We start from the raw sequence: 11786 nt of genomic DNA, 5'->3' as shown, positions 1-11786 counted from the left end.
GAACTGTCTCCCCACCTCTTTTGCCCTCTTGAAGTTGCCCAGAGACAGTTTCTGCTTTCAACCAAAAGGGAACTAGCTCATCATGCCCGGTGTTGACAGGTCCCGCTCTGAACAATCCTGGCTTGCCCACTCACAGCCCCTTCCAATGCTTTCCTCTCCCTAATGAACCTCACTCTTCTCTCTGTTCCCGATACCTAGTCCCTCTCATTAGGAGAACTGACTGCTTATGCCTGTCTCAGGCTATTTATGTCCAGTCTCCTGATATCTCCATTTCCAGTAGTACTTTGACAAATAGTTATACCAATAAGCACACCCTTCTTTGACAGTCCCCCTTGACTTCTCTTGGTTAATGACATCTCTAGGCAGGTCACCTAGGACACATCCGACTCCGGGGACAGACTCTGCTTCTGTTTTTCTTCAGATGCACTTAGTCTTCACCTCTCTGGCCCCATCAGACTCTCAGAAGTTCTCCCTTGCCATGTGATTGTAGGCAATTACATACAATCAACACTCCCTTGGATCCTATGCATTCACACGTCAGGACCTGAACTCACAGGGCAGGCAGAAAGTGAGCAGGGATCACAGCTCATTCTGTAGTAATTCACCTGCAGACACCAAGGTGGAGAAGAAAATGTGGCCTTTATCTCCTGAACCTGGAGACTGGCAACCTCCCCCACTAAGAAGGTCTGCCAGATTACAAATGACTTTAGCATTGCAGTCGGGAATCCACACTGAGAATTCTAATCTTTCTCTCTAATTTGGCCAAGTGCCTAAAGGAGTCATTTTCTTGCCGTAGCCACAGAGGCTGGGAATTCCAGGCTCTGAGTTATAACTCAGGGTTACAATTATTAATAAACTCTCACCTAAAATTCAGTTTCATGTCAACCACGGAAATTACCCTTGCTGGTGTAATAGGGTTTACCATGTTCAGGCTCGGGGAGGAGGAGTCAAGATGGCTGAGAAGTACCATGTTCAGGCTCTTGAAGGGAAAAGAAATAATTCATGAGATTAAGCTTCAAATGTTTGCCCTCTTTGGCAGGGTTGTCCTTGGGAAGGAAAGTGGTCTTCAAACCATTCTTTTGCTGCTGACCAGCATGCTTATGACACAAGGGGGTTTGTTTTCTTAGAGTTCTCTTGTCCCATCTTTCTCTTTTCTGTAATAGAAATGGTCTCCTGCTCCCTCTGCAAATCAAGGAAAGTGCTTAAGAAAATGCTATATCACACACTTTGCATGAAAAGTACAAAGTACATAATGCAGTATTCAGTCCACAAGAAGAATAGATCCAAACAGGGGATTTAGAAGGTCAACATGAGTGTTCTGTAAACATCAAAATAAGCAGTATATGTATGGTGCCACCTGGTTTGCAGCATACTTTCTCATATGGTTGTTGGTTTGAACAACAACCCCAAGTGATAGTGGATTTGTGCCCAGAGACAGCCAGTGCTTCCCCAGGTGTCACTGCTGATATGTAGCATAGCCCAGACTTCACCTCCCATCTTCTGATTGTATATGTGATGCTCTATCCACATGATCATGTCTCAAGGAAGTTATCTACTACAGTTTTAATTTAAAATAGGAGTGGCAGGCTTTTTTCTTCCAAGGGCCAGGTAATAAATATGTTACACCTGCAGGCCATGCCGTCTCTCACAATTACCCAATACTGGGCACATGGTACAAAAGGAGCCATAGACAATATGGAGACAATGGGTGTGGCCAAGTACCAATAAAACTTTATTGACAAAAGTGGATGGCAGGGGCGCCTGGGTGGCTCAGTGGGTTAAAGCCTCTGCTTTCGGCTCGGGTCATGGTCTCAGGGTCCTGGGATCGAGCCCCACATGGGGCTCTCTGCTCAGCGGGGAGCCTGCTTCCTCCTCTCTCTCTCTCTGCCTGCCTCTCTGCCTACTTGTGATCTGTCTGTCAAATAAATAAATAAAATATTTAAAAAAAAAAAAAAGTGGATGGCAATCCAGATTTGGCCTGCATGCTTTAATCTGCCCACCCCATGGTTTAAAAGTATCAAGACCGAATCTTTTTGTGAAAGTTAGAGCTAAGGTTGAAGTTAGCAACTCCCGCTCCCCTCACTGATGCTGACATGAAGGCCATTTCCATTTCCCAGTAGCACAAAATTCCCTGCCACCCTAGCTTTCTTGTGGCATAGTCATCACATTCCCAACCTACCCTAACCCCTACCTACCCCCCAGAAGAATGGAGCTTCAAATCGGGGAGGACCCTGGGAGAAACACTAATGGAAACAGTGGCTGTTAGGTTGAACCTTAAGGGTACAAAAAGTAGGCTTTTAAGGTTTTTGAATTCCATATTTTCCAATAGGCCATGAATTCAGTTCTTGCCTATACCTCTGTGTCCCTGCCTCATTCCCTCCTCATTCTTTCCATCACCTCCTGTGGTCTCTCTCCACCTCTCAGTCTCTCCAGCGCTCCAACTCACACTTTCCATGGCATTATTTCTAGCTCTCACTTAAAAAAAAAAAAAAAAAAGGCTCATATTCTGGCTTCCAAATGCCCAAAAGCACCTTCAAAACAAGGAGAGCTTAGCTGACAGATCACACGTCCAACCTTTTAAAAGACTAAAGGAACTTCCAGCTGTAAAAGAGTGCAGACATGAACAAATCCTCTTTGCAAAAAAAAAAAAAAAAAAAAAAAAAAAAAAAAAAAGCTATAAAACAAGACAAAATTGTGAAAAAACAAAACAAAAACAAAACCAGCCATTTCAAATCTGGCGATTGGCCAAAGGCAAACAACACATTTGAAAACTCTGAAACTTTAGGTAGAAACAGAAGGAGTCTGAGGCATTCTTGCTGGCCATGAAAACCAGCAGCTTCACTGCCAGAGGAGGCTGACTTGATGGAGAGTGGAAGGCAGAGCCTGTGCCAGCTGCAAATGTGGAAACTGCAGCTCTCCTAACCTCAGGTTGAGATCCCAGGTAAGGTAAACTACAGACCCAAGAACTAGCCAAAAGTTTAACAGGGAGACCCTGGAAATGACAGATGAGAGACTACAGGGTGCTTGATAAGCTCTCTATACATCCATGCCTGACCTGGCTGTTCAAACATCAGGGACCTGTGAATGTCTGGTGGGAAGTAAAAACCATGGCAAAGCTGAAAATTGCATGACCTTTAAATGCACTCCCCAGTCCACACAGAGATCCACCCGCAGGAGGTGGGTAGCCTTGTTGTCTAGAGGTGTTTGAGCACAAACTCCACCCAATCATTGGATGACCACTAAGCAAGGTGGGGGAAAAAAAAAAAAAAAGACTCAAGGATGACAAGCTAAAATATAAAAATAAGAAATTTTTAAGAAACTAAGCAGAGACATAAACAGCTGGACAGCACATGGCAAAAAATTGTGCAGATTAAGGCTAGGCAAATGGGCACAGATTACAAAAACTGAATCAAAAAGGAATGCAAAATGTGACTAGGGCTCTAACAAGTGAAGGAATTGAATTAATAATTAAAAATCTTTTATACACATAAAAAGCTCAGCCCCAGATGGCTTCACTGTTGCATTCTATCACATTTTTAAAGAGGAAATAATGCCAATCCTCCATAAACTCATTCAGGGAATAGGAGAGTGGGGACACTTCCCAGCTCGTTAGATAACGCCGGTATCACTCTACCACCAAAGACAGACAAAGGAACCACAAACAAGACCTACAGATCAATATTCTTTATAAACATAAATGCAAAATCTCTTAAATATTAACAAACTGAATTGATCAATATATTAAAAAGATTATGCATCCTGATGAAGTGGGATTTGTCCCAGAGATGCAAGATTGGCTGAAAATGTGAAAATTGATTCACGTGATATGCCATATCAAAAGGATAAAGAACAAAACCCACATAATTACAATAGGTGCAGAAAAAGCATTTGACAAAATCTAATATCCATTCATGCTAAGAATTTTTTCAACAAAATAAAAATATAGGGAACTTCCTCACTGGATAAAAGATACCTATGGAGGGAATGAAATTAGATGGGATCAGGAGGGAGACAAACCATAAGAGACTCTTAATCTCACAAAACAAACTGAGGGTTGCCGGGCGGAGAGAGGTAGGGAGAAGGTCGTGGGGTTATGGACATTGGAGAAGGTATGTGCTATGGTGAGCGCTGTGAAGTGTGTAAACCTGGCGATTCACAGACCTGTACCGCTGGGGCTAGTAATACATTATATTTTAATAAATAAATAAAAATTGTAAAAAAATAAAGCTAAAAAAAGTATTACTGGGACTTCAATAGCTTATATATTAGGAAACAAGAAAAATATGGTACCTATGCATTATATACCTTCCCATCCAAACACTAGCCTGACAAGATGTTACAGATGATAAGTTTTCATCAGGGTCTTCAGAAGTGGAGCTCTTGGGCCAATACTCCTGATGCTTGACTTGTGATATCTTTATAAAGCTGAATAAACTGATACAAATTCATTTAAAAAAAAGATACCTATGGAAGCTTTACAATGTATAGAATATGTAACGATGAAAGACTGAATGTTTCTCATAGCAACTCTCATGACTCCTGTTCAGTATTATACTGAACATTCTAACCACTGTAATAAGGCAAGGAAAGGAAATTGGCAACACACAGACAGGCAGGAAAAGAAAAAGTAACACCTTTTATTCTATTATAGCATGATCCTATATGTAGAAAAACCTATCTGTATGTATGTATGAATGTATGTATGCACATGTATGTATGTATGTAAATATGTATGAAACCTATCAGGAAAAAAACACAACTAGAACCAATGAACAAATTTTGCAAAGGTGCAGGTTACAAGATCAATGTTTCAAAATCAATTGCATATTTATACGCTAGCAGTGAACAATCCAAAAATAATAATTAGGAAAATAATCTTATTAACAATGGTATAAGAAAGAGTAAAATACTTAAAAAATAAATTTAACAAAAGAAGTGCAAAACTTGATCACCAAAAACCATAATGCTGAGAGAAATTTTTAAATATCTAAATAAATGGAGAGAGAGTCCATGTTCATGGTTTGAAGGACTCGGTATTCTCTCCCAATTGATCTATAACTTCAAATCAAACCCAGGAAAGTTATCAACGTTCTTTTTTTAGGAAATTGACAAGCTTGTTATGACGTTTATATAGAGATGCAAAAGATGTCAAATAAACAGAACTATTTTGTGAATGCACAAATTTGGACTACCCGATTTCAAAACTTAGTATACATCTACAGAAATTAAGGATGTATGGTACCGTGCCACCCTAAGAATAGACATAGAGATCAACGGACTGGAAATGAAAGTCCTAAAATAAATCTTTTTCTTGATGGTCAATTAATTTTTGACAAAGTTGCCAACTCAGCTCAGTGGGGTAAGGATGGTCTCTTCAACCAATGGTGCTGGGACCATAGAATATTAGTATACAAATTTAAACCCTTACATCGTAGGATACACAAAAATTAGCTCAAAATTGAGGCGACTGGGTGACTCAGTCAGTTAAGTGTCTGCCTTCAGCTCAGGTAATGATCCCAGGGTCCTGGGATGGAGCCCCACATCAGGCTCCCTTCTGAGTGGGGCGTCTGCTTCTCTCTGTGCTCCCTCCCCCTCCCCCACTCATACTTCCTTGTGCATGTGTTCTCTCTCTCTCTCTCTGAAATAAATAGAATCATTTAAAGAAAATTAGCTCAAAATGGATCATAGACCTAAATGTAAGAGCTAAAACTACAAATCCTTATGGGAGAAAATCTTTCTGACTTTGCATTAGGCAAAGACTTCATAGATACAACACCAAGAGAATGGTCCTTAAGAGAAACAATTTGACAAATTAGACTTCATCTAAATAAAAAATAATTATTCTTCAAAAGGCACTATAAGAAAATGAAAAGATGAGCCACAGAGTAAGAGAGACTATTTGCAATATAAATATTTGCAAGTAATATAAAGGACTTATATTCAGAATATGTAAAGAACTCTTACATCTCAATTATAAAGGATAAACAGTTCATTTTTTTTTTTTTAATGATAAGAAGAGGGGCTCTTGGTTGGCTCATTCAGTGGAGCATTTGACCCTTGATCTTGAGGTTGTGAGTTTGAGCCTCACATTGAGTGTAGAGATTACTTTTAAAAAGACCTGGGACTCCCGGGTGGCTCACTACGTAAGTATCTGCCTTTGACTCAGGTCATGATCCCCAGAGTCCTAGAATCAAGACCTGAGTGGGGCTCCCTGCTTATAGAAAAGTCTGTGTCTCCCTCTCCCCCTCTCTCTGCCCTCTGACCCCTTTGTGCTCTTGCTCTCTCTCTCTCTCTGAAATAAATAATTAAAATCTTAAAAAAAAAAAAAAGTAAATGGGCAGAATACTTGGGTAGACATAAGACCAAAGAAACCAAAGAATGGTTAATAAGCACATGAAAAGATACTGCATGTCATTAGTCTTTAGGGAAATGCAAATTGAAACCACAAAGAGATACCACTCTGTATCTACTAAAATATCTCTAATCAAAAAAACCAACAATCGCTGATCTCAGTGACTGTGAAAAAACTGGAGCCCTACAAAGTCCAGCCCAACTTAAATTCTCTTGTGCTCCTCTGACTCTGGGTTCTTTGCTTGTCTCATAGATCTTCTGTCCGGCTTTCTAACAACCCACTTACAAAACTCACCCTCTCCTTGCCTTTCACATGCCCAAAACCCCACTCACACAAAGCACTGATGAGTATGGAGTATACTTTATATTTTTAAAAAATAAAAAAAGATTTTATTTATGTATTTAACAGAGAGAGAGAGCACAAGTAGGCAGAGAGGCAGGCAGAGAGAGAGGGGGAAGCAGGTTCCCTGCTTAGGGATCCCAGGACCCTGAGATCATGACCTGAGCTGAAGCCAGAGGCTTAACCCTCTGAGCCATCCAAGTGCCTGAATATACTTTATTCTAGACACCTCGTGGAGTCAAAGAAGAGGAAGTCATCTACACTAGAGCACTTAAAGCAACTGTACATAGAACATTTGATATTCTTATCATGCTCTCAAGCCATCTCCGAGAACATTCACAGGTCCTTCGCACTGTGTTGTTGTAACTCCATACCCTCTCTTCTTTCGTCTTTCCATCCTTCTTTCTGCTCCTTCTTCAGCCCCCAAATATATATTTATATTTATATTTGTATTGAAAGACCCGCGGATCCCCTTACCCAAGAATCCAACACTGCCACTGAATGCAATCAGCAAGAGGTTCTTTATTGTTACACAGGCGCCTGCGGGTGGTCAGCGCGCGCCTGCGGGTGGTCAGCGCGCGCCTGCTGGTGGTCAGCAGCTCCTGCTAGCTGAGCACACCTGGCTGGGGTGGTGCAGGATTTTTATAGACAGGTACAAACAAGTCCCGGATGGGACGGGGCCGATTGGCTGACAATTTGAACATTTGAAAAAAGGCATACTTGGTGTTAGTGGATTGGCCCTGGAAGACCCCCTTGCGCGAAGAGAAAGGCGGGAAGGGGAAACAAAGAGGGGAAGTTTGACCTTATCACTCAGCAGAAAAGCATCCTGTCTATGTGACCTATGTGACCATGCAGCCCCCTTGCCTACGTGACCATGCCCTGGCTATTAGGAGAGGGTATCTTGTTCAAACAGGAGTCAAGTGTCATGCCCTAAAAGCCAAGTGGTTACAGAAAGGCAAAAGAGCAGTTACATTGAATTCAATCCTGGGGGAAGGGTCTTTTTATTGCAAGGGGAGGAGGGGTACTTTTACACAACAAAAGAGCAGTTAATTAGTTAACGACGGGGGGGGGGGTCTTTCAGTATATGCATATATTCTTTTCCTCTTCCTTTCTCATGAAGATCAGTTTATCTACCTTTTTGAGGTCTTGTCCATTTTCATGCCAAGTGGCCTATCATGACATTGCCTCAAACCATGGTATCAGCCAGGTTTCCAAATTGAAAGTTACAAAAGAGTGGAAAGAAAGAAAGAAAGAAAGAAAGAAAGAAAGAAAGAAAGAAAGAAAGAAAGAAAGAAAGAAAGAAAGAAGAAAAGAAAGGATGGAAGGAAGGAAAAGAAAGGAGGGAGGGAGGAAAGGAGGGAGGAAGGAAAAAAAAGACGCCAGATGATTTAAGCAGAGAAGACCTTTGTTGATACTGAGTTGCTCAAAAAATTGCCAAAAAGACTGTAGAATAGACTCATCCTCAGAAAATAAGCAGGAACACAGGTAGGCTGTGCAGGATAGCCCACACTCTAAAACAAGATCAGTGAAAATCCTGATCAGTTCAAAATCATTGAACCCAAGACATGGAAGTTCACACAAATGGGTCTGCCACCCCATCCGTAGAAACAGGATGCCTCTGTACCCCTCCACCACTGCTTCCAGAATTCCCCACCATCATTGTTTCTTGGCTTCAAAGTCTGGAGAATTTTGGATTGGTTGGACCCAGGTCCTCTGCCTGCCTCCTAACCACAAAGGAGACTGGAAAAATGAGTCACTGGACTTTTCAGCTGTTAGGGTGAGAGTCTCTTCTTACCCAATTCCATACCATAGAGAAGTCTCCCAACATAGGAAGGGAATTCAAATGTTGAAGAACCCCAAAATAGCAAAAACAGCCTTTATGACTAATTTGAATAATGAGAAAATGTGCTCAGCATAGTGATTCAGAAATTCTGAACGCCCTGATTTTCTTTGCGTAAGTTCTGTTTTGCTGTATCCAAGATAAGGAAGAAGAAAAGTTGGGGGTTTGGCCTGAGTAGGAAAGGCAGGACATTCCCTAATTCTTTGCATTGTTATGCGCATCTTGGCCCTCCCAACCATGGGTCCCCTCTGGGTAACTATGCCTTGTTTGCCCAGGGGCTGGCACAATCCTTGAACAGCCCACGCCTCCCTCCACACTGTGAAGCAATTACAGTTCTGTAAACAAATGCTTACCTTCTCCCGCCAGCTGCTATTTAAAGGAATCTTGAAGCCAAACTCACCTTTAAAGAGAAGAATCCTAATTGTGATGGAAATATATATTGTGATGGAAATAGCACAATTACCATGAAATTTTGCATATTGGCTGTTAAGGTAGAATTCACCTAACAATATTGAGCCACCATTATAAATATACATTTCTCATGACATTTTCTAGGACTCTCCCAGAGAGCTCCTGGTTAGAATAAAGTAGAAATGTCAAATGCAGGGAGCCCTCTACTCTGGGCCCATTTTTATTTTATTATTCAGCTCATTCTTGGCTGCCTAATAAAAGCCTATAGTTTACTCTCATGACTTCTACGTGTTCTTTGGAATAATCTCTTTAACTGTCCAAAAAAGCAGGAGGATATTCTATTGGGAATTCATGTTAGACCCAATAACCCATGTCCTCCCAGGCAGAAATGGAATGTGGAGGTCTTAGTGACCAAAGGGGCCCCATAGGTATGTTATCATTGTCCCATATAGATATGGGACATAAGTCTTTTTTATTTTAAAATAAAACAAAAGCCTTTTTATTTTAAAATAAAAGAAATACAGGGGCGCCTGGGTGGCTCAGTCGGTTAAGCATCTGTTTTCGGCTCAGGTCATGGGTTCCAGGGTTCTGGGATCGAGCCCCCGCATCAGGCTCCCTGCTTCTCCCTCTCCCTCTGTCCCTGCCCAGAACTCCTGTGCTCTCTCTCTTTCCTTCTGCTCTCTGTCTCTCAAATGAGTAAATAAAATAAAATTTAAAAAAAAAATGAAATCAGACATTTCTCAAGAAGCTCCAATTTCTTATGGTGAGAAACAATATTTCAAGACCACCATCTGTGTCCTAGAGGTGCTCATTGTTTCTAGGCCTTTTCACTGGACCGAGCCAGAAAATATACACACTCCAGGTATGGATACTTTCAACTCAAATTCAGAACTCCTGCATTTTACCTAATCTCTTCCCTCTTACATCTGTATCTCCTTTCTGCCAAACTGGGTCTCCTGGTTTCTTAAGGATGCAAGAGATAATAAGGTTAGAATTCCCCATGATTGATCATTTGCTTTATATCACATTATCCACTCAACAATCTCAGAAAAAAAAAAAAAAAAAAAAAAAAAAAAACAATACAAATGCTACTACCACAAATACTATTACTGAAAATGATTGGAAAAAACATCTGCACATGGGGCACCTGGCTGGCTCAGTGGGTTAAGCATCTGCCTTCAGCTTAGGTCATGATCTCAGACTCCTGGGATCATACCCTCCAGCATCTATCTGGCTCCTCGCTCAGCGGAGTGTCTGCTTCTCCTTCTCCCTCTGCCCGTCCCCCTGCTTGTGCTCTCCTGCACACGCTCCCTCTTAATTAAATAATAAAATAAAATGTTCTTTTTTAATCTGCATATGGGGGACGCCTGGGTGGCTCAGTTGGTTAAGCGGCTGCCTTCGGCTCAGGTCATGATCCCAGCATCCTGGGATTGAGTCCCACATCGGGCTCCTTGCTTGGCAGGGAGCCTGCTTCTCTCTCTGCCTCTGCCTGCCACTCTGTCTGCCTGTGCTTGCTCTCGCTTCTCTCTCTATGACAAATAAATAAAATAAAATCTTTAAAAATAATAATAATAATAATCTGCATATGGTCCCCTTATTGTTCCCCTGAACTTGTGTAATTGCACTGTATCTAATTTTCAAATCATATAGACTTGCAGACTATGCTCTCTGCCTTTTGGTCCTCATTCAGTCTTATTCTTATATTAGCTGTGCCATCATGCTCACTACAAGCCCTTCAGACCAGTGTCTCTGGTTATTACACTTATCTGAAGCTTATTATCTAGTAAATCCCTTGGGAAGAACTCCTGGGAATACTCTTCCTTGAGTTCTTACATGCGTAGAGTAGTTACCTGTGCCCTTTGTACATGTCAACCAGTTTTCTGGATATAAAACTCCTGAATTGTATTTGCTTTCCTTAGGTACCTTAAAAACATTACTTCATTGTCTTCCAATATAAAGCATATTGTCAGAAAGTCTGATAACCTAATTTTTCTTTCCCTTATAAGCCATTTCCTCTTTTTTGGCTGCATGCCTAAATAATGGTCTTCTGCCTTATTATTTTCTTCTTAAAGTGCAGCAATTTTACCAAAATGCCTCGCTATCCATCATTCAGGCTCAATTTTTCAGGTACGCTGTGTGCATGTGTTCTTTCAAGGTAGGTGCAGATCTTTAATTACTGTTGTTGTTTTAGGAGAGTTTCCTTAAATTATAATTTCTAGTATTTGCTCCTTCCTCGGCTTTGGCTTTGCTTTTCAGGAGCCCCTGTTGCTACATATAAGTAGCCCATGCCTCTTTCATATTTTCATTTTCTCTCAAATTACTCTTATCCTCTTTTTTCTTCTACTTCTTTTGACTGTTACAATTTTCTTCCTTTTGACCTTCTGTTATCTGGAAGGCCTTATTTATTATGTCTGTGTACTCTCGTGTTTCTTCGAGTTTGGGTCTTCCTTTTTGCAATGACTTTACCCCTTCTTTTCTTCTTTTTCCCAATGTGTCATGTAATTTCTGAGGTTATGATTCTAATGACACTCACTTAAGTGGATGATGATGTCATTTCCTTAATGTCTTTTAGCTCCTTTGGAAGTAAGAGGTTGCAGTTTTTGTTTGCTTTGTAGGTGTCTCTTTCTGGAATACTTTCACTGCCTAGAAAGGTGTTACTTTGTTCCTTATTCTCTTTGTTTGAATACTAATTTTGTGTGACTTTCACCCTCAAGATTTTTATGATGTTTGTTTTTAAGTAAACGCAATTTTCCTGAACTTTGTGGAAGAGGCCCTCATTCCGAGAAGTTTTCTAACTGCTTGGGGCTCCCTCTTGGGTTGTTTTGTGTTGTATTTAAAAATATG

The sequence above is a fragment of the Mustela nivalis genome (assembly GCF_964662115.1).
Source record: "Mustela nivalis genome assembly, chromosome: 17".
Lineage (NCBI taxonomy): Eukaryota > Metazoa > Chordata > Mammalia > Carnivora > Mustelidae > Mustela > Mustela nivalis.
This window is presented reverse-complemented; position numbering follows the sequence as displayed.